Below are 26,929 nucleotides of genomic sequence, written 5' to 3'. Positions count from 1 at the left end.
CGTATGGTTACTCTAGTGTATGCCTTTGTTAACCCACAGTAAGGCTCTGGACCATGTAATGCTGCTATAGCACCCTGCTTGGATAGATAATTTGCTTGTTCATGTCTCTGATGTCCGGGAACCTATTCTAGCAAAACTTTGTTTTCGGCTCTCAGATCTTTTAGGACGCCACTGCAAAGCTGCCTAGCTGTCAGACATAATGAAGATACTCCTCGAGGATAAGACTCTCCGTTATCTACAGCAAACTTATATTGCAAGGATTTCTGCCTGAAATATAGTGCGGTAGCATCCCCACTTGAAGTTGGGCCCATAAATGCCCCGCTGCCACCTTTCCGTCATCAAAGTTCGATCTCTCCGTGGACCAAGCCGCTGAGCCGGGGTCAGTATTTTATTTATTTTTATCCTTGTTTACCAAAGGGTGCTGTCTACAATAAAAACCTCAAAGTTCCCAGAGACTCTGAGACGTAGGGCCACTGCATCACGTAGTTGCAGTATGCGGTATTTTATGAATGTTCTCTTCATTCTAAAGTCAATTTACGATAATTCGTTTTCGAGTAGCTTCGCTGTTCAAAGAGATATAACGTAAAATGACCTTAATTCCATTGACATTATTGCCACCAGTTTAAAGCTAGTTAGTTGGACGACCGTGTACTAACATTTACATGAATATGAACATATTCTTGAGGAAGAACGTAGTTTTCGACATTTGTGTCAGAGCTTCAACAAAGCGTGCTCAAAATTATTCGGATGTTGTACCATTTTAAGTATGCTGTTGTTGTTATTGTTGCTGTTATGCTTTATGTTAATCCAACAACATGCTCTGCTTTCAGGTAAATGTGTGACGTCGCAAGCGTAAAAAACTTTATTTTGTTGCAGACATGGAATGGCAAAAGCTTGCAACCCTATTTGTGGTTTCCAACTTTTTCTGCTTGTCAACATCAAAAATGGCAGCAATGACAACAACAAAAACAAAATATGTTTTTGAAGATAACAACAAAAATGTGCTAACTGCAATAGTTTAGAAAAGCGTAAGAAAGAGGGGGGAGTAAAAAACGGGTGCGCTGCATGTGAACTTAAATTGCCCCTGGTAAGGCAACAACGAAAACTGTAGTAGGCGATGAAACCGTTAAAGTGCCCCCAACAATGTTGACAACAATAACAAAATCAACAATTGAAGTTGTTGATAATCAAAACAGCAAAACCGGCAACCATAGAACAACAACAAGGATGAATGCAGTGAGCATCAAACGGCAAGCCGACTATCGTCTCTTGACTGCTGAATGGCGAATGCTGAATACCGACGGTTGCCTATAGAGTGGTGGTTGCTGCCTACACAGTGCTGGGTGCTAGAACATAGTGATAAACAGAACAAAGAAACGTTCAACTAAAACAAGTCAAAGTTATGCTTTAGGCCACTTGTCGCCGGAAGCATCGGTAGGAAACCCCGAACTATTTCATGACAGCACCAACTGAGCCAACAACTGTGGCACAATGTTGAACTTTCACTATTTGTCTTGACAATATTTGTGTTACGAGCACTATCTAGATGATGGTTGCAAGGCTGGAGGTTCGGAAAGAGATCTGCTTGAAATATGGGGCTCTGGAGCTTGTTTTGCTACTTCAAGTGCGTGTGCGTTTATGTCTGTATAAAGTTCAGCTAACAGATGCTCTTATTTTCTGTTCTACATAATTAAAATAAATAACGGCTTCTGCACAGAATGCAATGAGCTCGCTTTACTAATTTTTTCGTTATTTGAGTTGCACTCATGAAATTCACACACTGAGAGTGGGGGCAAATTCTGGGAAGTGTGGTGAAGCAAATCAAATTTTGTTGCTTCGAGGGTAGCCCATAAAGTCTGTGGTTTTGGGAATTGAAAAAAGTGGTTCACTAGGAAATTCCGCGACAAAAGTCTAGGCTCAACAGTTATCGAAATTTGAAAGGCGCCCTCTGAGGGCATATCTGTTATGAAAACTTGCGGCTAGCTCAAGCTTCGATTAAAATACTTTCACACCAAGTAGTTATTATATGATCTTTGATATATGTAAGTACTTATAAGTATGCTTCCACTTCACAATTCTCTATGCAACTGCAGCAGAAAGGGTTCTCCTATATATTAATACACTCCGCGTTGACAAGGATTGAACAGTGGCCCGTGAGAGTCCTATCAATATTGCTAGATGAGCTAATCTGCAAGATTAGTATTCATTCAACTTTTTTTCACTGATTTGAAGCACATAAAGGTGGCAAGCGGAACCACGAGCTCCCCACAGTGCTCTACGTCCGGTTTATTAGTACACATGCAGGTTCAGAGATCCGTATTACAGTTACCAGCGACTCAAATTGTTGAAATATAAAAATAGCTAAGTGCAATCGCAAGCGAGACTAGGCACTCTTAACAGATTCCGTTGCAGGTCTCTTTCTATCTGAGTAGATGTTAAATCTTAAAAAAAAGCACTGAATGATATCCCATCGGCTTACATCGAGCTCCATACAACACTTAATTAGGTAGCACCAGATGAATTTATATTCCCTGTTACAGCTTAAAATTGCGGCGTACATCGAGCTCCTGTGAGAAAAAACGCCCACTAACCTGCCCCTAAAACATTTATACATCTAAAAACAACTTTATTAGTCCACTGCCCCATGGGACTCCCTTTTGCCTGTCCCCTTTTGTGGCGTTAACTGCTTGAAGTTGCGGCTTGCGTCAAGCTCCTGATATAAAGGCCGCCAATCAACCTCTCCTTAAAAAATTGAGGCATTCGTAAACAAGTTATATAGTCCACTGCCACGGATGGGTCCTTTTTCCCAGTCATTTTTAGAGAAATCGACATCTTAAAATTGCGTTTTACATCGAGCTCCTGAAGGAAAATCCGCCCACTAGCCTACACGTTTACTCATATTTGAGCCATTCAAGAATTTTGCTACCCTAATTAAGTCCCTCTCCCTATTTCCCTTTCGGAGGAAAATTGTATTAAATCTTGCACCGGGGAATGTGGTTGGTACACAAGAGTTTGTATTGCCTGGTAGGAAGTCGAAGTTGGTATGAATGTTGGAATATACGTATACAAAAAGTCCGCAGCTCATATCACTAAACCTGATCAACGACCGGACGGCAAACGCTTTTCCCGCAATATCCACCGAATGTATTTTCAGCATACATTACAACGCCAAGGATGTTGTTGCTGTTGCTGTTACCAACCACCGCTATATAATGCCATCTATCAGACCAGCCCTCCAAAGAGCAGAATCGGCTTTACTGTCATCTCAAAAAGTCACAAAAAAACATATGACGAGAGTTCCCAGATCCTATCGATTGCCTTCTTGCAGTAGTACAAGTGAATCGTGGCCTTCTTAGTTGTACCCTCCACATTGTTGGAGGCCCACAGTTGTACAAAATAATTACACGATATGTAACTTTATCAGAAAAAACCTGCCTCTGAACCACCACATCCAGACAGAATTTCAAAGCAACGCGCAATTTGTCGAGAAATTTACTTCTGATCAAGATTGTGACGTAGTCTCAGAGGGCAGCCAATGACTCCTAGTTATATCAGAAGCTCGTTAACTTCCACGACCAAGATAAGAGGAGACAGAACACCACCCGCTGAGTGTCTTTGCACAACTTTCTACCAATTACGTCCGCACCTCACTCCGTTCTGATAGTTCTGTTACACAGAAATTTGTTGGCCAGAGCCATTTCTATGGCCCCAGGCATGATATTCTTAAACGCCCCCTTTATGAAAGAAATTTCGTCTGTACTCTGTCGTCCCCTATAACTGTTTTACAGACGAGTGGAGAGCTTTTTCAAAGCAGCCTTACAGGCATTTCTGCAAGGCCAACAATCACGACGTAGGTATAGGTTTCGTAGTAGTCGGAAATTGATAGTCGAACAGGTGCTTCAAAGAGTCGGTACTTATCGTCAAGCTACCATTCACATTCTTTTAAAGAATTTTCCTCAGACATACGAATTCATTGTCAACTAGACTGCCAGGAATGGGGAAAATATGGATTGACACAAAATGCGTGCAATTGCTTGTTTAACTACATTATAGTGGAAGTTCAAGAGCTTTTCTAATAGCTTTCACTCTAAAACCCCATTATGGGGTTTGAATTTACCAGTACGAAAACTCAGATGTTTCCCCTTTCAAATACCTGCTTATGAATCTGAATTTGTCCATGCACTACACCTTTCTATATTTAGATGCAATTCATCCGATTGTGGGAGATCTTGTGAGTAATTTTAGAAAACTGTAATTGAATGAAATTCGAAAGGGAAAACAAGCAGAATGTGCAGGGTATGATAGCTTATCGAATTCAATAATGCGTGGAGCTTCCTTTATCGATTTCGAAGCACTGACAGTTATCATCGAAATATCAAATTCTCAAAAGATGTCAACATCATTTACAATGACATATCCAGGCTCCTGTGTAGTCTATACAATACATATTGACATATTTGTATCCTACAACTTCATGCTTATCATCCACTGGGATTAACAATCGCACAACTGCCCAGTTTTACTTTCGTTCAAGAGCACACACACTTCCTTCACGTATGTGTTTACATTTCACAGCACTTGCTTGGTTGAGTTTATTTATTTGTTTCCGTTTGATATGCACATAGACAGGTTCATATATGTATGTGGTTTCTGGAAAAGATATGCAACAAAAGCTATCATTGTAACGACTATTAATCATATAAATAAAACCTCAAATTGTCACTTGTTGCATATGACAAATGGCAGAAGGGTTAAACCGTATTTGGGGGTAAAGTGTCCCAGTATTTGATTTTTATAAGGATATGATAAAGACTGGTAAAATCAACCGAAATACGGGTCAATTCAACCGAAATTTCTGTCGATTTTTATCCATCGCAACAAGATGTTGAATCAACTGCGCACAAATCGTTGATTCGTAATTGACCATTTTAGTAGTCAAATGAACAAAAAAAGTTGTTGTGACAGCTTTGTACGAAAGTACCAATGTTGCGGCATTTGCAAGGCAGATGAGTTTTCACTGAGATCTTTTCATGGCAGAAATACACTCGGAGTGCTTGCCAAACAGTGCCGAGGGGCGACCCCGCTTAGGAAAATGTTCTTCTAATTGAAAAAGCTTATTTGTAAAATTGTTATGTTGCTTTGCCCGGGGTGTGAATCCAGGGTCTTCGGTGTGGTAGGCGGAGCACGCTACCATCACACCACGGCGGCCGCCATATACATACGTAAATATGTGCATATATATAGTACACAGCATACATAAGTACAAAGTAGAGAACGCAGTGAGCGTAAAATTCTCTTTGAAATTTGCTCATGTATTGACTGTTGATCGCTGTTGAAATGACCAGTAAGATCAGTTGTGTTAATAAAAAAATCAGTTAGATTGATTAGGAATCTGTCAATTTTAAAGAATTTTGTTAACTTAAGAGCGAGAGTTTCTCTTCTGTTTAAATGACTAAACTAATTTGTTCGCTTGACAAAGAACTCGGTCGAATTAACCATAATTCGATAAATTTCACCAAATCTCCGTTAAGTCAAGAACAACAGAACCGATTTGTTGATTTTACTAGGACCATTTCTCTCAGTGAAGGTACTGTGTAATTAATTAGCTAGTTTTAGGTTTTTAATACAGACTTATCAAGTGCTACATGAAGCCGAAACAAAATCTGTATTAGCGATATACGCTGCCGCTGCCGCCGATTTGCGTCGTTTTTCGCACGCAGCCGCCGGATGTCAAAAATATCGGAGCATTACTATATTTTTGACTCGTTTAAGACTGTTTAGGCCATTTATTGTTCATCTCAAGGGATGCGCATCAGTGCCAGTTATAAAACTCCAATTCCGAAATTTAACACTTTCTAACCGTTTAAAAGTTATTTGAGAAAACAGGCGCTTTCAATGCCAGCTTAACGCGGATTTCGTATATCACCGATTTCACCAAGTTATTAAAACAAAACACTTAAAGAAAAATCTAATATATAAAATTCTTCTGTCACGGTTTTAGAGGCTGAACTCCTCCGAAACGGCTGAACCGATTCTCATGAAATTCTGTGAGCATATTGGGTAGGTCTGAGAATCGGCCAGTGTCTACCTTTTTGTCGCTACGTGTCTAGGGTCTTGATATCAAAACGTGGATCCGGGTACCCCTAGAATGTGTTTATACAATATGGATATCAAAAGAAAGCTATAGTACAGGATAATTTTTATACAACTGGGAGGCTAGGGTCTCGAGATATAACCCAAAACGTGGACCCGGGTACCCCTAGAATGTGTTTATACAATATGGATATCAAATGAAAGCTGTTGATGAGTGCTATAGTACATGATAATTTTCATACAACTGGAAGGCTAGGGTCTCGATATATAGACCAAAAGGTGGACCCGGATACACCTAGAATGTGTTTTTACATTATGGGTATCAAATTGAAGCTGTTGATTTGATGTATGATTTAGTACAGAGTAAGTTTTACACCGCTGGGTGACTACGGTCTCGAGATTTAGGCCAACGCATGGACCCGGATACACCTACAATGTGTTTTTATATTATGGGTATCAAATTCAAGCTGTTGATGTGAGCTAAAATACAGAGTAAGTTTTACACCGCTGAGTGACTAGGCTCTCGAGATATAGGCCAAAACATGGACCCGAATACTCCTAGAATGTGTGTGTATTATGGATATCAAATGAAAGCTGTTGCTGAGAGCTCTAAAGTTCATTGTGATATTCGATTTAGTCGCATCAACCTGGCAAAACTGATAAATATGCATGCGAAGCCGAAATAAAGACAATAATTAATAATACCCACATAGCTATTTATATACGTCCTATTCGATTTGCCTGAAATTTCGTATATAAATTTGCCTATATTAGTATTTACGATGCTTTTTTCCCGGAAGTATACCAGAGACGGACTAGGACTGGGACTGAGACTGAGTCGGACTGGGACTGAGACTCCGAATGGGACTGGAAAAAAAAACATGCCGCCCTCTGGGACTGGCAAAAAGAGAGGAAGAAGAAGGAGGAAAACTTGAGAGAAGAGAAAAGGGAGAAGGAGGCTGAGAAAGAGATAGAGTGAGACGAAGATGGAGATGAAGCGGAAAAGGCGGAGGGAGGAGTGAATAAAAAGATTAGGGAAAAGTGTAGAGGTGTAGGGCAGAGTTAGACCGAAAAAGCTTATTAAAATGTATGCAGATAGGCCAAATTTAGGGCAGAACAACGTCTGCCGGGTCTGCTAGTTATAATATAAATTTTATAATTGCTCATTTCGCATAATTCTTTCAAAAAAATAATAAAGCACAATGAATTTATGTAAAATGTCCGTAAATGTCGAACATATTTTCAAATTGTGTTCAGGTTGTTAAAAAAGCAAGTTACGCGAAAAACGTGACGAATTTTATATCCCGATTGGCTGAAAGAATAAGCGAAATCAGTGATGCAAAATCCTTTAGTAGGCTGCAGTGGTTTAAATTCTACTTTGAAATGATTCTCAGCTCACACTTAAGTTGCATATATCTTCAACACGTATGAGAAGGGTTTAAAAAATCACTTTATTTGCTTAACTATAAAATAGCGTCTTAAATCTTAATATTGATTTTCACACTTCATCATTCAACACTCTCGTCTCCCGGTTTGACATTTCCTAAAGTTGGCGACCCTATTCCCATCTAGTCCCTTGAAGTGAATCACATTGATTATAGCCTATCAACCAAGTTTAAATATCACCTACACTTTACGGCTCCTTTTACAAATGTGAATACGTAGGCACATTTTTTAACCAGGTTAGGCTATTTGCTTTGCAAGAACACTCAAAGTGGTGAAGCAAAAGCTTTCCCACGACAGTGGAACTAATGACCCTGTGTGCTACTACCCTAACGTAGTGGACAGTCGAACTAGTCTGAAAACTGAAGCTGCGCGGTCATCCATAATGAGCTCTTATATCATAAGGCCGGAAAACAGCAGTTAACATCTTTCAACTTTATTGAAATCAATGATGTGAATACAAACATCTGCAAATTTTGGCCTACGTTTTAAAACTTTTATCCACGGTCCTTGTGAGTTTAAATTATGTAGATGCGCTAAGGATTATACGATTTTCACCCATGAGTTACGCAATGATATCCACTTAGACCGCTTATGATGTCTAGGGCGGCATCCTTGGCAGAATAGTTACTTCCTAATGTTTCAAGGTGTTTTTTTGGTGTAGCTCGGAAGCATAGCGCGACAAAAACATCCGTTGGAAAGTCTTCGGAGCTACACCGAGCGCTTCTAGGAAAGTGACGTCGACGAAGGTATGAGTTCGAAGTCGCAGTCCTATAGCTTCTGTGCTGGCATATGGTATAAGAGCCAGGATGCGCGATAGCGACTGGTGATCGGGATTACTACTGCTCGCAACTTCGGGAATTGTAGCTTTTAGAAACAGTCGAAATAACTGAAGGCGCCCTTTGGCGCGATCCACAATAAGCCAGCATTGACTAATCGTTAAAACTGTGCCACGAGAGTCATGACTATTTGTAGATAATTGATATCAACCGTAAGTCGCCTTTGTGCTTGACCAGCATGTAGCCACAAATGATTTAAAGAAATCGTGCCGACGAGTGGTATTAGAGAACAGAACATCTCCTTCGGCGAAACTACGTGTGACCATTTTAAGTATTTCACCCTCTCTCCGACAGGAGCTAATCCCGAAATTTTTTGAACGATCCGCGAGATTTTGAGACGAAAACCGCGGATCTTTCAGAAATGGCCGAAAAGTCAATTTCTTTAAATACATATAAACAAAACCTTTCCAAATATTATTTTTGTTAATTTTCGTTTTACAAGCCTCCGAGATACTCATCCGCAAGTTAATGATATTATGCTAGATAGTCAAATATACCATTGACGTCATCACTATATTTCCATATTCATTAGTTGTAGACATGTGATACTCTGAAGTCCAGCCATTCAATTCAGAGGTTTACGCCGGTCACTTATTCGGCGGCGGCGGCGTAGGCTCTATTATAACCGATACTCATCCGCAAGGAAATGATATTATTCCAGATAGTCAAATATACCATTAATGTCATCACTATATTTCCATATTCATTAGTTGTAGACAATGTGATACTCTGAAGTCCAGCCATTCAATTCAGAGGTTTACGCCGGTCACTTAAACGGCGGCGGCGTAGGCTCTATTATAACCTGTATATATTTTCTACCGACTACTGGCAGTCCCGTACTTTTCTAAGCTCTTAAATATTCTTTAGCCAAATGCACTTTTTCCTTCCGCTCGTGACTCTATGTTCCGTTCTGAATAATCTTATACCCAGTTGTAGCAGCTTCCGTGGTGTGGTGGTAGCGTGCTCCGCCTACCACACCGAGGTTCCCAGTAGCAACCTGTAAACTAATCCGTGAATTGATTCATTAACGATTCAGTCCCTACGAGGGTTAATCGGTTTTTTCATAACTACTGTGACTTTGTGTATACCTCTTGAACAAAGCTAAATGACAAAGTTTTTGTTTTTGCTATATATATAGGCCACTACTTGTAGATTAATCCACAATTTGACATAAAGTCAAACTGGAGTTATCGGTAAACAAATTTCCCAGGTCTATATCTATTGAACCGAGAAAGATGTACGAAACTTTTTTTTGCATTATATAGATACCAAACTGTGATTAAGAGTTAGTTCGATTCAATGTTCTATCGTTAACGGTTCAAGCGATACGTGAGAAATCTCATTTGTTATCGAAAAACCGATTACCGTGTATATCTCTTGAACCAAGCCTGTAGATTAACCCATAAGGTATACACATTCAAAAGCTAAAAACAGAAACCAAAGCAAAATAATTCGACATTTGCTTTGGCTATGTGTAGAGTTGGGATTCTACCGGGTATTTACCATTTTGATGGGTAAATACCAGGAAAATACCCGGAATATTCCTTTTTAACATGCTTTTATTAGCTTAGCCTGTATGTAACGGAATTTTTGAGCTTAATTTTCACCGGTTTCTAGAAGTCTGATTAATTTGAAGCTTTGCATACGTATCAAGGACCGATGACAATGCATTAGTGTGATGGTGTGGTGACATACGGTCGACGGCCATAAGGTCAATTGGCCTTATTACCACTTTGAATGGCCACAAGTTTGATTGAAACTTTGCGCACGTATCAGGGCTCGATGACAATGCATTATTGTGTTGGTTTGGTGACATAAGGTCAACGGCCATAAGGTCAATTGCCCTTATTACCACTTTGAATGGCCATAAGTTTGATTGAAACTTTGCACACATATCAAGGCTCGATGACAATGCATTAATGTGATGGTGTGGTGACATAAGGTCAACGGTCATAAGGTCAATTGGCCTTATTACCACTTTGAGTGGCCGTAAGTTTGATTGAAACTTTGCACACGTATCAAGGGTCGATGACAATGCATTTATGTGATGGTGTGGTGACATAAGGTCAACGGACATAAGTTCAATTGGCCTTATTACCACTTTGAATGGCCATAAGTTTGGTTGAAACTTTGCACATGTATCAAGGCTCGATGACAATACAATAATGTGATGGTGGGGTGACATAAGGTTAACGGACATAAGGTCAATTGAACTTATGACCACTCCAAATGGCCATAGTTTTGAAACCTTGCACATAATGCTAAAAACGCATTCCTTTATTAATGATAGAAGTGGATGCATGGCACATCTACGAAAGAGTATACTGGAGCCCTTTTTTAACACGCTTTTATTAGCTTGGTCTGTATCTATGTAACGGAATATTTGAGCTTAATTTTCACCGGTTTATAGAAGTCTGATTAATTTGAAACTTTGCATACGTATCAAGGACCGATTACAATGCATTAATGTGATGGTGTGGTGACATAAGGTCAACGGCCATAAGGTCAATTGGTCTTATTACCACTTTGAATGGCCATAAGTTTGATTGAAAATTTGCACACGTATCAAGGCTCGATGACAATGCATTAATGTGGTGGTGTGGTGACATAAGGTCAACGGCCATAAGGTCAATTGACCTTAATAACCTTTTGAATGCACCGTAGCGAGCGCGGCCTCGATCCACTTGCACTGTTGTTTCGGGATCTTCCCATCTTCGCTGCTCTCGTCTATAATGCCAATGATCTGCCGACCCTTGGCAATTTCGGCGAAAGACCGCGTCCAGCCTCCCTGCGTCTTGGCCCTTTTCTGTGCCGTGGGGTTGGATTCATCCATGGACCGCTGGCGTTTCGAGGTTTCATCATTCTCGACTAAAACTTTTAAAATTACTAAATTATTAATTAATAACTTAAGTTATTAATAACTTAAGTTTTATTATAATTTTATATTGAGGTGATTAACTATAAACGATTGTTTGACCTTCTACTACTGTTATATAAACTCTTTTTTAATTGAAAATTATTTTCTATTTTTTAGTTCGGTTTGCTATAAAAGCGTGTTCTTTTAGTTTTTTTAAACTATTGTTTATTTATATCTTTTTTTGGGTATTCAAAAATCATTTCAATCGAGGCTGCTTGGACTTACAATTCAACAATTAAATTTATACGGCATTTGAAATTAAAAAATTTTCGTTTTGATTTTAAATAAAAAACCCAGCAAACACTCGGAGTCAACAATTAGTATGAAAGGAGTGCAAACTTTGGATCGTTTGCACTCGTTATGAACTCATTTAGGAGCCTGAAGCGAATGCTATGTGCTCATATTTTGCCTCTAACATAAGTTTTATACAGGCCTTCTTCTGATATCATATATGAGCCTTATTGGCGTCATATACTGCTAATTTTGAGTCTTTTAATAACACTACTTCAGGGCTTTTAGGAAGAATTTTTGACATATATCCGAAACGGAAAACATAGAGGAGAAAATTTTTGTGTGTTATCCCATGAGGATAGAATCATAATTTCATCAAATTGGAGTCATAAAAGGCTCTAAGGTGATAGCATTTTTGAAGCCGATATTCTTCGGACCCATATTGAACTCCAGAGCTGTGAGATAATGTTTATAGGGTACACATATTTACGCAAACAAAGCTACCCCTCAAACAGGCTCACGGCGCTCATAATTTGTGGGCAATGTAGGAATCAGAAAAGCTTCGAAACGCGTAGGAGGGTAAAAGAAAATTTAATTTTTGCCTTTTATTTAACGGCCTAAAAGCGCATAACCTAGCATGCCAAAACTATCATTTATCAACTATTTATGTTCATCACAGCGAGTTTGGAACAAATTTTGAAACTTTGTTACGACAATTTTTCATATTAATATAAAAACATTTGTACATTATTGTACATTACATCGACGTTTTTCCGCTCATGGACGCTTCTCGACATTTTTAATGTGACCGCAAAGCTGCCACGCTTTGTCCAGGTGTGTCAAATATATGAAATAGGCGTTGACGATGCCTAATAAATAGGCCATATAGGTGCCAGATAATTAGAGTTTATTAGAGTTAAAAATTACGCCGGAGAGTTCCAGTAGAGTATAATATGAGCTGTTTAAACGCCTTTTAAGACTTATGTCGGACTCTTATTTAGGCTCAAATGATATACGTTAATAGGCTCATATAAGACGACCATTTCAAGGAGGGAAATACATTTGTTTCGGCCTCCCAAATGAGCACATACCGGCTTTAATCGCTCCAATTCAGATATTTGCCAACTCTTTTTTGATTGGAAATGTTTACTGGGTAAACTTAAATTTTTGCAACGGCAAGCATTATTGGCTAAATATTTTTGATAAACGCTGGATTACAGATTAAAACTAATTCAACCGATAGCGTAACGGATAACTACCCACCAATATAGGACAAATTGGTTACATTTTGGATTGAATTAGTTGTTTGTTTCCCATATTTTCCAAAAGATTATTTTTACCCTCCTTATGGGTAAATATTTGGGTATTTACCCATTCTTACTATAAATAACCAATTTACCGGGTATTTACCCTTTTCCCATCTCTAGCTATGTGTGTTTTCACACTTTGCAAATGAAATTATTTTTACCACGCTTTGGTACTTTTCCAACGTTTCTCGCAATTGAAAACTGCATTTTAACAAAAGGAATACGAGACAAAATATGTGAGCAAGTGTTTTTCTTCTATAGTGATTGCTTCGCGTAATTTTGTATGTTATTGGGCAAGGCCAAATAAGTTTCAACTGCTAAGCCTGAAGTTCTTTTATATTTAAAAACGCTACATTTTGCGTGATTGTGGTGATGTGACTGTCATGCATAAGATTGCGTTGAACCCACCTATGTATGTATATGAAATGAAAAAGTTCAATCTGACGCGGCAATAAGCTAAAGCTGGAAATATTTTCACTATCAGCTTTTAAATTTTAGTGAAACTTGAGTCGTGTTGTTTTTTACATGTATATACATATGTACTTAAACTTTATATGGACTGCTAAGTGCATAACTTTATCTACACTTATACAATTGTTGGGCAGAAAATTAGTACTGATAAATTTCAGTATGCATTATACTCAGTTGCAACTGAAATGTGTCTCTTCATTTTATCTATACACTATTCTCCACTTCTATGACTGAAAAGTGTGTGTGTCCCACGATTCAGCTATAGCTTATACACTATGACCACCAAATGTGCGTGTCTCCGCTATTAAGCAAATGTTACACATATACATGTGAAAACTAGTAAGGAAGTCTAAATTCGGGTGAAACCGAACATTATATACCCAGCTGTACACTTGAAATACTGTTGTTGTTTGTTTTGTGTGCTTAATAGTGTTACAAGGCTGCGCAATAATACATATACACACGGTTTTATTCTGAACTAATTTTTCATCCAGTTATGGCTCCAGAAACATAGAAAATTTCTTAGTCATAAAGGGGCGGTGCAACGCCCATTTTTTTAAATTTGAAGTTTTTCCTATTTATTGTTATAAATCCACTTGGGAAATGAAATACCATTGATATAGCTCTTTTTTGCAAAGATATAGCTTATTTTATTCGTCCATGACCCTTTTAAAAATCTTTTATATAATAGTGGGCGTGGTCCTTAACCGATTTCGTTAATTTTTCTTCAAAGCACTGCTTATAGTAAAGACAACCTCTCTGCCGAATTTTCTTACGATAGGTTTAACGATTTTTGATTTATGTTAATAATATTTGTAAAATTGATTTTATCAGAAGTGGACGGTGCCACGCCCTATTTAAAAACATGTTTTCAATTTTATCAAGAGTCTCAATATCAGTCCACACATCTCTGCCGAATTTTCTTACGATAGGTTTAACGATTTTTGATTTATGTTAATAATATTTGTAAAATTGATTTTATCAGAAGTGGACGGTGCCACGCCCTATTTAAAAACATGTTTTCAATTTTATCAAGAGTTTCAATATCAGTCCACACATCTCTGCCGAATTTTCTTACGATAGGTTTAACGATTTTTGATTTATGTTAATAATATTTGTAAAATTGATTTTATCAGAAGTGGACGGTGCCACGCCCTATTTAAAAACATGTTTTCATTTTTATCAAGAGTCTCAATATCAGTCCACACATCAAATTTCAACATTCTAGGTGTATTATTTACTAAATAATCTATTTTTATACTCAGTTGAGCAGAGCTCACAGAGTATATTAACTTTGATTGGATAACGGTTGGTTGTACAGGTATAAAGGAATCGAGATAGATATAGACTTCCATATATCAAAATCACCAGTATCGAAAAAAATTCGATTGAGCCCAGTCCGTCCGTCCGTCCGTCTGTCCGTTAACACGATAACTTGAGTAAATTTTGAGTTATCTTGATGAAATTTGGTATGTAGGTTCCTGGGCACTCATCTCAGATCGCTATTTAAAATGAACGATATCGGACTATAACCACGCCCACTTTTTCGATATCGAAAATTTCGAAAAATCGAAAAAGTGCGATAATTCATTACCAAATACGTATTAGGCGATGAAACTTGGTACATGAGTTAAACTTATGACGCAGAATAGAAAACTAGTAAAATTTTGGACAATGGGCGTGGCACCGCCCACTTTTAAAAGAAGGTAATTTAGAAGTTTTGCAAGCTGTAATTTGGCAGTCGTTTGATATATCATGATGAAATTTGGCAGCAACGTTACTCCTATTACTATATGTCTGCTTAATAAAAATTAGCAAAATCGGAGAACGACCACGCCCACTTTTTAAAAAAAATTTTTTTTTAATTCAAATTTTAAAAGAACAGTTAATATCTTTACAGTATATAAGTAAATTATGTCAACATTCAACCCCAGTAATGATATGTTGCAACAAAATACAAAAATAAAAGAAAACTTCAAAATGGGCGTGGATCCACCCTTTTTCATTTAATTTGTCTAGGATACTTTTAATGCCATAAGTCGAACAAAAATTTACCAATCCTTGTGAAATTTGGTAGAGGCTTAGATTCTAGGACGATAACTGTTTTCTGCGAAAAAGGACGAAATCGGTTGAAGCCACGCCCAGTTTTTATACACAGTCGACCGTCTGTCCTTCCGCTCGGCCGTTAACACGATAACTTGAGCAAAAATCGATATATCTTTACTAAACTCAGTTCACGTACTTATCTGAACTCACTTTGTATTGGTGTAAAAAATGGCCGAAATCCGGCTATGACCACACCCACTTTTTCGATATCGAAAATTACGAAAAATGAAAAAAAATGCCATAATTATATACCAAATACGAAAAAAGGGATGAAACATGATAATTGTATTGGTCTATTGACGCAAAATATAACTTTAGAAAAAAACTTGGTAAAATGGGTGTGACACCTACCATATTAAGTAGAAGAAAATGAAAAAGTTTTGCAGGGCGAAATCAAAAGCCCTTGGAATCTTGGAAGGAATACTGTTCGTGGTATTGCATATATAAATAAATTAGCGGTATCCGACATATGGTGTTCTGGATCACCCTGGTCCACATTTTGGTCGATTTCTCGAAAACGCCTTCACATATACAACTAAGGGCCACTCCCTTTTAAAACCCTCATTAATACCTTTAATTTGATACCCATATCGTACAAACACATTCTAGAGTCACCCCTGGTCCACGTTTATGGCGATATCTCGAAAAGGCGTCCACATATAGAACTAAGGCCCACTCCTTTTTAAAATACTCATTAACACCTTTCATTTGATACCCATATCGTACAAAAAAATGCTAGAGTCACCCCTGGCCCACCTTTATGGCGATATCTCGAAAAGGCATCCACCTATAGAACTAAGGCCTACTACCTTTTAAAATACTCATTAACACCTTTCATTTGATACCCATATAGTACAAACAAATTCTAGAGTCACCCCTGGTCCACCTTTATGGCGATATCTTGAAAAGGCGTTCACCTATAGAACTAAGGCCCACGCCTTTTTAAAATACTCATTAACACCTTTCATTTGATACCAATAACGTACAAACAAATTCTAGAGTCACTCCTGGTCCACCTTTATGGCGATATCTTGAAAAGGCGTCCACCTATAGAACTAAGGCCCACACCCTTTTAAAATACTCATTAACACCTTTCATTTGATACCCATATCGTACAAACAAATTCTAGAGTCACCCCTAGTCCACATTTATGGCGATATCTCGAAAAGGCGTCCACCTATAGAACTAAGGTCCACGCTCTTTTAAAATACTCATTAACACCTTTCATTTGATACCCATATTGTACAAACGCATTCTAGAGTCACCCCTGGTCCACGTTTATGGCGATATCCCGAAAAGGCGTCCACCCATAGAACTAAGGCCCACTCCCTTTTAAAACACTTATTAACACCTTTCGTTTGATACCCATATTGTACAAAAGCATTCTAGAGTCAACCCTGGTCCACTTTTATAACGATATTCCGAAAAGGCGTCCACCTATAGAACTAAGGCCCACTCCCTTTTAAAATACTCATTAGCAGCCTTCATTTGATACTCATATCGTAAAAACAAATTCTAGAGTCACCCCTGGTCCATCTTTATGGCGATATCTCGAAAAGGCGTCCATCTATAGAACTCAGGCCCACGCCCTTTTATAATACGCATTAATACCTTTCATTTGATACCCATATCGTACAAAATAAATTCTAGAGTCACCCCTGGTCCACCTTTATGGCGATATCTCGAAAAGGCGTCTACCTATAGAACTCAGGCCCACTCCCTTTTAAAATTATCATTAACACATTTCATTTGATACCCATATCGTACAAACAAATTCTAGAGTCAGGCCTGGTCCACCTTTATGACGATGTCCCTAAATGGCGTCCATCTTTAGAACTATGGCCCACTTCCATTTGATACACGTATCATACAAAGACATTCCAGGGTTACCCTAGGTTCTTTTTACAACATGGTGATTTTCCCTTACTTTGTCTCTACAGCTCTCAACTGAGTATGTAATGTTCGGTTACACCCGAACTTAGCCTTCCTTACTTGTTTTTTTTTGTGTTTTCCAAAAGGTTATATATAAAAAAAGTAGGCGTGGTTATCATCCGATTTCGCTGATTTTCAATACCAATCTATTCTTGGTCCAGATAAGCTCGTGTACCAAATTTGGTGAAGATATCTCAATATTTACTCAAGTTATCGTGTTAATGGGCAGACGGACAATCAAATTTTTTTTCGATACTGATGATTTTGATATATGGAAGTCTATATATATCTCGATTCCTTTATACCTGTACAACCAACCGTTATCCAATCAAAGATATAATACCCTGTGTACAAGTACAGCTGTGTATAAAAAAACACGACTATTTTTCAGCCTCACTACGACTACAGATGAGTGAGGCTAATCTTTATACAACAACAAAAACAACAACATTAACAACAAGTGAGGCTAATACTTTTCGCAGAACCAATCTGACTAAACCACGTAATCGTTCTTAACTAAAATTAAAAGAACTACAAGGAAATTTTCTTTTGAAAAAGTATAATAAATTGTTTTTCAAAGTCGCACTAATTTTATTTCGTTGGAATATGCATGAATAGCTTCAATTTGTTGTTTTGATAGAACAACAAGAGCTGTTTGTTAAATTCTCATTATACTTGAAATTTTACCACGTGTTTTGCGCAAAAATTTCCACAAGTTATAATGGCCGAGTTAATTAAATGATAACATTTAACTTTAATAACAGTGGCGGATCTATGGGAGGGGGGAGAACTGGAGTAGATTCCCGCATCGTAAGTTCTGCGCATTTGAGTCTTGGCAGCCATAATTTCGAAATAGTTTTAACACAAACAACAACATCAGCTCTGACATCCAGCAAAGAATCACTCTTGCCAATAAATGCTACTTTGAACTAGGTAGACAATTGAAAGGCAAAGTCCTCTCTCGGCAAACGACAATCATGCTCTACAAGTCACTTGTCGCACTCGTCCTGCTATTGGGTGAAGATATTTTTTGTGTGGGTGTTCAAGTGGATATGATGGTGCTTTAGATCAAGAACTTGGTTTGTTCCCATTCTTATCAGTCCGAGAAGAGAACCAGGGCCGACTCATTAAAAAAAAAATAATAAATAATAATTATTAGTGCGGGTTTAAGAAAGGGGCGGCGGTTAAGAAGACGAGGGAGATAAAAAAGGGAGTTATGCGCAGAGCCTCAGGTAGAAAAAGAGAAAATGGAAACTAAGAGATATGAATCGGAATTGGAGAGGTGTAGAGAAAAAAAGGGAAGAGAAAGATAATAGGTGAGTGAAAGGAAATAAATTAGGAGTGTAAAAGTAGGAAATGGAGACAAAAGTGGAGAAAGTGCATGGGGAAAATAGCACAAAGTTGGAGCAAGAGAAGTGAAGTGATATGAAGAAAAATAGAGAGAGATTGAGAAAATAAAATAAAGTGGGAATAGAGGAGAGAAAATAGTGAGAAAGTCAAAGGGAGAAAATACGAAGGAAAAAGACAAGGATCAAACATTGACAGAGAATGCAGAGGCAAGACTATAATTGTTATTTTTTTGCAGAAGATAAAAAATGCCTCGAGAGTAAACGCATCTCGGGAGGAAAATTATCGGACAGGATAACGTCGCAACGTTTATTTATATCTCGGGAAAAACAAAGGCTGCTGGTTACTTTAGTAGCTTTATGAATTAAGGAAATATCTCTTAACTTTCATGTGCTCGGGTTAAAAGGCTTCTATATTCTTATATGCTTATATTCTTATTATAAGATGTATCGAACAGGTTTGTCTAACCTGTGACAAAAAAAGTCGAAAGTTGTTCTAAATTTGGTAAGACATCGTTCTCTTATTTAATATTTGTTATACAGTGTTATAAACTCGTTTTAAATATATTCAACAATTCAGTTTTGACTTTTTTGAAGTTGTTAAGGTATTATTCAGCAATGGACAAGTACGCAGAAAACATTTTTTAGAAATAAGTAGGCATCGCTGATACGCTTATAATCTTCATAAAGATATTAGCTTCGTTGACCCAATAGAGGTTTTAATCAAAATACGAAATCTATGAAGCAAGCTTTTTCATGTCACTTGAATCTGCATCAAGGCCTTAGAAAGTGAAAATTTTTTGAATTTTCCATAGCTCAAAATTTATTTAGCCCACGGACTGATTCCATGTCGTGAATCATATTCTAATTTTTTGGAACGGTGGCCGCAAAAAAACTATAAACATCATAAATAGATATAAGCCGCGGTTTACTTCCGAAGAGATTTTAGGCCGAGCTTCGCTTCCAATTTGCGTCATACTTCTTCTTTTCCATCGACAAGGCAGATGAGTTTGCACAGGGAAGCTTTTCATGGCAGAAAAAAACACTGAGTGCTTGCCAAATCACTGCCGAGGGGCGTTCCAATCAGAATTTTTTTTTTTCTAATTAAAAAAACTTGTGTCTAAATTTTTAAATTTCCGATTTTGCTTTGCCCGGGGCTTGAACCTAAGATTTTCGGACTATTTTCGTGTAGTTATCCTTCGCCCGCCCCCCCCCCCCCCCCCCCCCCCCCCCCCCAAATGCCTCTCTGCATCCGCCCCTGTTTAAATTAAACTTAAAAGTATTTTGATTGTGTCAAAATGTGTGTGAAATCTAATCACATGACCCAATAAGATAGTATAAATAGCGCCTACAAAACTTTTCTTGCTTCAATTTAAGCTTAAAAAGTGCCGGAATTATGAGAAACTAAAATGAGTATACGCAATAATTTCGCACTACTGTTTGTTGTATTTAGCTGCCTTATGGCCCATACGAATCGAGTTGTTAATGGTGAAGATCCGCGTATAGAGGATAGCCCGTATGTGGTGTCATTACATTATTACAAACGATATTATTGCATGGGTTCATTAATCGATATGGCCATGGTGATCACAGCCGCGCATTGCGTGAGAGATTTAAGAACGGAGGAAATGTCTGTTTTCAGCTGGTGTAACCAGTTTAAGTGACCTAACCAAAGGTGCTGGACAAACTCGTAATGTGGCGTGTGCAGATTATCCAGACGGTTATGATTCGATAACATTAGATATGGATATTGGTGTGATTAGATTGACAGAACCTTTTCAACAGGATCTTAAAGTAAATGAAATACCACTTTGTCGTGATGAATTAAAGCCGGACACACCAATGAAAATTTTTGGATGGGGGTGTAACATATCCAGGCCAAAGTTGCTCTTCGGATAAACTTCAAACTACTTCTGTGTCTGTTGTACCAAAGGAGGAATGTGAGGCTCTTTATAAAGACGAAATATGTATAACAGAGTCTATGATTTGTGCTGAACGTACTTCAAGTGATCCGTACCGATCCGAATCTGGAACAGCGGGCGTTGTGAATGGACAACTGTGTGCGGTGGCATCAAGGGTGAAAACTTCTTGGCAAAAATCAGATCTGGGTATACGAGTATATACAACAATATTTAATGACAAAGTAAAAGCGTATTTAAATAAAGCGTTGCAGCGCACAGTGTTCGATCTTCAAATTTGAGACGACAAAAATGGTTTTTTAATATTCCCTTTTTTTAATCTGGCTTTACAAAAAAGAATGTCAATGTATATGAGAAATAGCATATTTGCTACTAGTTATTTGTTTATACATTTCTAGTGGTATTGCGAATGGGAGGGAAAATAAACAAACAAAAACACACTTAGTGCGAACGCAATTTTTAGTAGTCCATAACTATGAAAGTAATAAATATATTTTAAAAATATTTTCAGTGGAGATAACGTAATATATTCTCTGGTTAAACTTTTATATTTTTGTGTTTTGAGTAAAGGTAACTGTATACAGATGAAAAACGCAGGGCATGTGTTTTGCAAGTGATTCCTAATACAATTAAATTTTTAGCGGTCCTGATCTTTTGACTCGACCAACATCCACCACGACAAGCAACATGTACATAACATACATATAAGATTTTGTTGCAGCATCATGCGTTGATAGGTGAGTGGATTAGGTCAGGTTCAACTGGCTGGTTCGTGACAACCTCACATAGACTGAATGAGTTCATAGTGTTAACAGAAGTTTGCTCAACGAACAAACTGAAAACCCCTTTCAGAAACCAAAAGCCATTTTATTAAATAACGCTGTCCTAAGCGCAGGGCGGGAACTAGGTAGTCCCACATTTGATGACGCTATACTACTACGACCGTATGGTCTGCGCTCAAGGCAATTAGTCTCGTTGCAGTTGTTCACGCTATGCTTTCCTCAACAGGTCTAAAGTTGAAATGTGCAGAATGCCAAACTGTGCTTCCATCGGCATTCTTTTCACGGCTCCCATTGTGATTAGCATTGATAGCCTACACATCATTTATAATTTTTTTAGATACGTTCTTTTTTGAGTGGCCGTCCACCAAACAAGAATTTCATAGTATAGGATGGGCTTTACAATCGCTGCAAATATCCAATGAGACAGAAGGCGATAGACGCCATGTATACGCCGGCATTCTTTTACATGCATAAATTGCCGTAACGGCCTTCTGCACCCTCGTTCCACGTCGATGATTCCTAGATATCTAGTACAAGTTATCTCCTGCGGGATCACAGCTCTTAGCTTGGGCTTAGACCGATTTGGGACCTTATACCTTCTAGTGAACAAGACCATGTCCATCTTCAACGCATTGGCACTGACAGCAGAGGTAACAATAGTTAGCCCTGCAGTGTGCCCTGTCCACCAATTTTTTGGCTGCGAACTAAATTTTCCTGCAGTTAAGAATTTTAGGTGCCTTTCATGGGGGTGTTGCGCCTTGCACTCACCGGCGTCACCCCAAATCGTCGACTCGTAGGTGTTTTTACACCCTCCCTCCCTCATGTAGGGGTGGAGCCTCCTCGTGGTGTCGCCTGGTGACTCTTCGGCGGCTAATTCGAGCGGCGACTTTTTTTCCCACCCCCTTAACCCTATCTTTTTTTCTTTTTTCTCTTCCCTTTTCTCTCCCTTCCTCCTTATGGAGGAAATAAATAAAAATAATAAGGAGGGCGTCTCTCCAACTAAGAAGCCGACAGGAGCTTGCTCTGCAAAGGCTACGGCTCAGCCGGGCCTCAAGTTAGCTGAGAGAACTCCTCAGAGGTTCGCTGCTGCAGCGGCAGGCAGACAGAAAAGGGCCGAGAGATTATCCGGTTCGAGTAGTCCGAGGGCCAGTACCTCTCATGGAGGGGGTACTGACTGGGAGGCCATCGGTGCTACTACCGCCCCTCCCTTGGCCACCACCAGCAGGCCCTCCACCCAGCGACAAGCGTCTGGTGGGTCGACTGCTGGGGCCTCAGGGAGATGGGGGGCGGCTATAGGGCCAAGGGCCAATCTAGGCAGGAAAGGTATGAGGGAAAATCCAGCTCGGGTGTTCCAAAGGCCGGTACCTCTCGGGGAGGGGCCACCGACCGGGAGGCTTTTGGGGCGGTTGCCGCCCATCTCGTAGCCACCAGCACGGCTGCCACTCGGCGTCAAGCGTCTGGCGGTTTGGCTGCTGGGGGCTCCAGGGGTGTGGGGGTGGCCCGCTCTAGGGTCAAGGGAGTTAAAAAGCCCAGTCACTACGACAAGCGCTGAGCTGCCCGGATCCTGCGTAGGAATGCCTCCTCGCCGATAAGGGATGGAGGGAGGAAGTTTCCGCGGAGGACTGGGCGAAGGCGCAGCGTGACCTTGCTTGGGCGAAAAAGATGTTGCCGGAGTTCAGACTGGACTGGGTCGAGAGCGATGAAGCCTCGAAGCGCCAGCGGTCTATGGATGAATCCAACCCTACGGCACCGAAAAGGGCCAAGACGCAGGGAGGCTGGACGCGGTATTTCGCCGAAATAACCAAGGATCGGCAGATCATTGGTGTTATGGACGAGAGCAGCGAAGATGGCAGAATCCCGAAACAGCATGGAAGTGGATTGAGGCAGCGCTCGCTACTGTGGCCGTTAAGGTCAAAAAAGACAACCCTGGTCCGCCGCCTTCTTATACCGATGCGGGGTGGTCCCATGGCAATATTAAACTAATTGCTTGTGACGACGCCAGGTCGGCGAAGCTTTAAAAAAGCCGCCGTCTCGCTGATAGGGGAGGTTTATCCGGGCGCGCGCCTCAAGGTAGTGGAGGCGTGTGATATCCCCTCACGGCCAAGGGCGACAGCCTGGGTTCCAGTGACGCCAACGGACCCCGCTGATATCCTGGAGCTGCTCCAGGAGTACAACCCGGGTCTACCGACTCAAAACTGGAAGGTGGTTAACGTGGAGAAGACTGAACGGGCCACGATTCAGATAGTCCTGCTGCTTGACAGCGCAAGCGTCGAAGCGTTGAAAAGGCAGGACTTCAGGGTTAGCTACGGCTTCAAGAAAATAAGACTTAAGGTTTATAAGGGTGACGTTGAAGCTTTGGTAATCCTTGCGTCTCGTACGGAGGTGGTTGAACTCCCCCAGTGAGGACGAGATGGAGGTAGACGAGGGCGAAGAAGCTGGTGGCTACGTTTCGTGCCACGAGAGTCATGACTATTTGTAGATAATTGATAGCAACCGTAAGTCGCCTTTGTGCTTGACCAGCATGCAGCCACAAATGATTTAAAGAAATCGTGCCAACGAGTGGTATTAGAGTTAGCCCAGAACATCTCCTTCGGTGAAACTACGCTACAAAGGTGTGACCATTTTAAGTATTTCGCCCTCTCTCCGCAAGGCGCTAATCCGGAAATTTTATGAACGATCCGCGAGATTTTGAGGCGAAAGCCGCGGATCTTTCCGAAATGGCCTAAAAGTTAATTTCCTTAAATATATATAAACAAAACCTTTCCAAATATCATTTTTGTTAATTTTCGTTTTACAAGCCTCCCAGATACTCATCCGCAAGTTAATGATATTATGCCAGATAGTCAAATATAACATTGACGTCATCACTATATTTCCATATACATTAGTTGTAGACAATGTGATACTCCGAAGTCCAGCCATTCAATTTAGAGGTTTACGCCGGTCACTTAATCGGCGGCGGCGGCGTAGGCTCTATTATAACCGATACTCATCCGCAAGTTAATGATATTATTCCAGATAGTCAAATATACCATTGACGTCATCACTATATTTCCATATTCATTAGTTGTAGACAATGTGATACTCTGAAGTCCAGCCATCCAATTCAGAGGTTTACGCCGGTCACTTAATCGGCGGCGGCGTAGGCTCTATTATAACCTGTATATAATTTCTACCGACTACTGGCAGTCCCGTACTATTCTAAACTCTTAAATATTCTTTAGCCAAATGCAATTTTTCCTTCCGTTCGTGACTCTAGGTTCCGTTCTGAATAATCTTATAACCAGTTGTAGCAGCCTCCGTGGTGTGGCGGTAGCGTGGTCCGCCTACCACACCGAGGTTCCCGGTAGCAACCTGTAGACTAATCTGTTAATGGATTCATTAACGGTTCAGGCGCTACGAGGGTTAATCGGTTTTTCGATAACTACTGTGACTTTTTGTATACCTCTTGAACAAAGCTAAATGACAAAGTTTTTGTTTTTGCTATATATATAGGCCACTACTTGTAGATTAATCCACAATTTGACATAAAGTTTCACCATTAACCCTTCAAGATGAAAACTGGAGTTATCGGTAAACAAATTTCCCAGCTCTATATCTATCCGAGAAAGATGCACGAAACTTTTTTTTGCATTATATAGATACCAAACTGTGATTAAGAGTTAGTTCGATTAAATGTTCTATCGTTAACGGTTCAAGCGCTACGTGAGAACTCTCGTTTGTTATCGAAAAACCGATTACCGTGTATATCTCTTGAACCAAGCCTTAGATTAACCCATAAGGTATACACATTCAAAAGCTAAAAACAGAAACCAAAGCAAAATAATTCGAGATTTGCTTTTGCTATGTGTAGAGTTGGGATTCTACCGGGTATTTACCATTTTGATGGGTAAAAACCAGGAAAATACCCGGAATATTCCTTTTTTGTATCTTTTTGTATATTTCTTTTTTAAAATCAGAAAAGATGTACGAAACTTTTTTTTTGCATTATATAGATACCAAACTGTGATTAAGAGTTAGTTCGATTCAATGTTCAATCGTTAACGGTTCAAGCGCTACGTGAGAACTCTCGTTTGTTATCGAAAAACCGATTACCGTGTATATCTCTTGAACCAAGCCTGTAGATTAACCCATAAGGTATACACATTCAAAAGCTAAAAACAGAAACCAAAGCAAAATAATTCGACATTTGCTTTGGCTATGTGTAGAGTTGGGATTCTACCGGGTATTTACCATTTTGATGGGTAAAAACCAGGAAAATACCCGGAATATTCCTTTTTTTGTATCTTTGCGTATATTTCTTTTTTAAAATCATTTCAATCGAGGCTGCTTGGAATTACAATTCAGCAATTAAATTTATACGTGATTTGAAATTAAAAAATATTCGTTTTGATTTTAAACAAACAACCCAGCAAACACTCGGAGTCAACAATTAGTATGAAAGGAGTCCAAACTTTGGATCGTTTGCACTCGTTATGAACTCATTTAGGAGCCTGAAGCGAATATTCTTTGAAGCTGATATTCTTCGGACCCATACTGAACTCCAGAACTGTGAGAGAATGTTTATAGGGTACACATATTTCGCAAACAAAGCTACCCCTCAAACAGGCTCACGGAGCTCATAATTTAAGTATCCGAAACGAGTCCAAAATAAGTGGGCAATGTAGGAATCAGAAAAGCGTCGAAACGCGTAGGAGGGTAAAAGAAAATATAATTTTTGCCTTTTATTTAACGGCCTAAAAGCGCCTAACCTAGAATGCAAAAATTATCATTTATCAACTATTCATGTTCGTCACAGCTAGTTGGGAACAAATTTTGAAACTTTGTTACGACAATTTTTCATATTAATATAAAAACATTTGAACATTATTGTACATTACATCGACGTTTTTCCGCTCATGGACGCTTCTCGACATTTTTAATGTGACCGCAAAGCTGCCACGCTCTGTCCAGGGGTGTCGAAATATATGAAATAAGCGTTGACGATGCCTAATAAATAGGCCATAAAGGTGCCAGATAATCAGAGCTTATTAGAGTTAAAAATGACGCCGGAGAGTTCCAGTAGAGTATAACATGAGCTGTTTAAACGCCTTTTAAGACTTATGTCTGACTCTTATTTAGGCTCAAATTATATACGTTAATAGACTCATCTAAGACGACCATTGCAAGAAGGGAAATACACTTGTTTCGGCCTCCCAAATGAGCACATACCGGCTGTAATCGCTCCAATTTAGATATTTGCCAACTCTTTTTTGATCTGAAATGTTTACTGGGTAAACTTAAAGTTTTGCAACGGCAAGCATTATTGGCTAAATATTTTTGATAAACGCTGGATTACAGATTAAAACTAATTCAACCGATAGCGTAACGGATAACTACCCACCAATATAGGACAAATTGGTTACATTTTGGATTGAATTAGTGTGTTTGTTTCCCATATTTTCCAAAAGATTATTTTTACCCTCCTTATGGGTAAATATTTGGGTATTTACCCATTCTTACTATAAATAACCAATTTACCGGGTATTTACCCTTTTCCCATC

At 39.2% G+C, this 26,929-nt stretch overlaps 1 protein-coding gene across 6 annotated transcripts in view; it reads right to left on the bottom strand.

Moving 5' to 3' along the window:
• Positions 1-26,929, bottom strand: part of Shawl (Shaw-like) — a 437,991-nt gene that overhangs the window by 144,650 nt on the left and 266,412 nt on the right. The window contains exon 13 of one of the 6 annotated variants that reach the window (XM_067764646.1): positions 4,555-4,650. The exons of the other annotated variants lie outside the window; for them this stretch is intronic. The gene's annotated coding sequence lies outside the window, so the exon portion shown is untranslated. Of the gene's footprint in view, positions 1-4,554; positions 4,651-26,929 lie in introns of those variants that run through there. 6 annotated transcript variants of the gene reach the window in all.

This window comes from Eurosta solidaginis, chromosome 2 (genome assembly GCF_040869045.1).
Source record: "Eurosta solidaginis isolate ZX-2024a chromosome 2, ASM4086904v1, whole genome shotgun sequence".
Lineage (NCBI taxonomy): Eukaryota > Metazoa > Arthropoda > Insecta > Diptera > Tephritidae > Eurosta > Eurosta solidaginis.
Note: the sequence above shows the minus strand (reverse complement) of the source record. Positions and strands in the feature narration are given on the sequence as shown.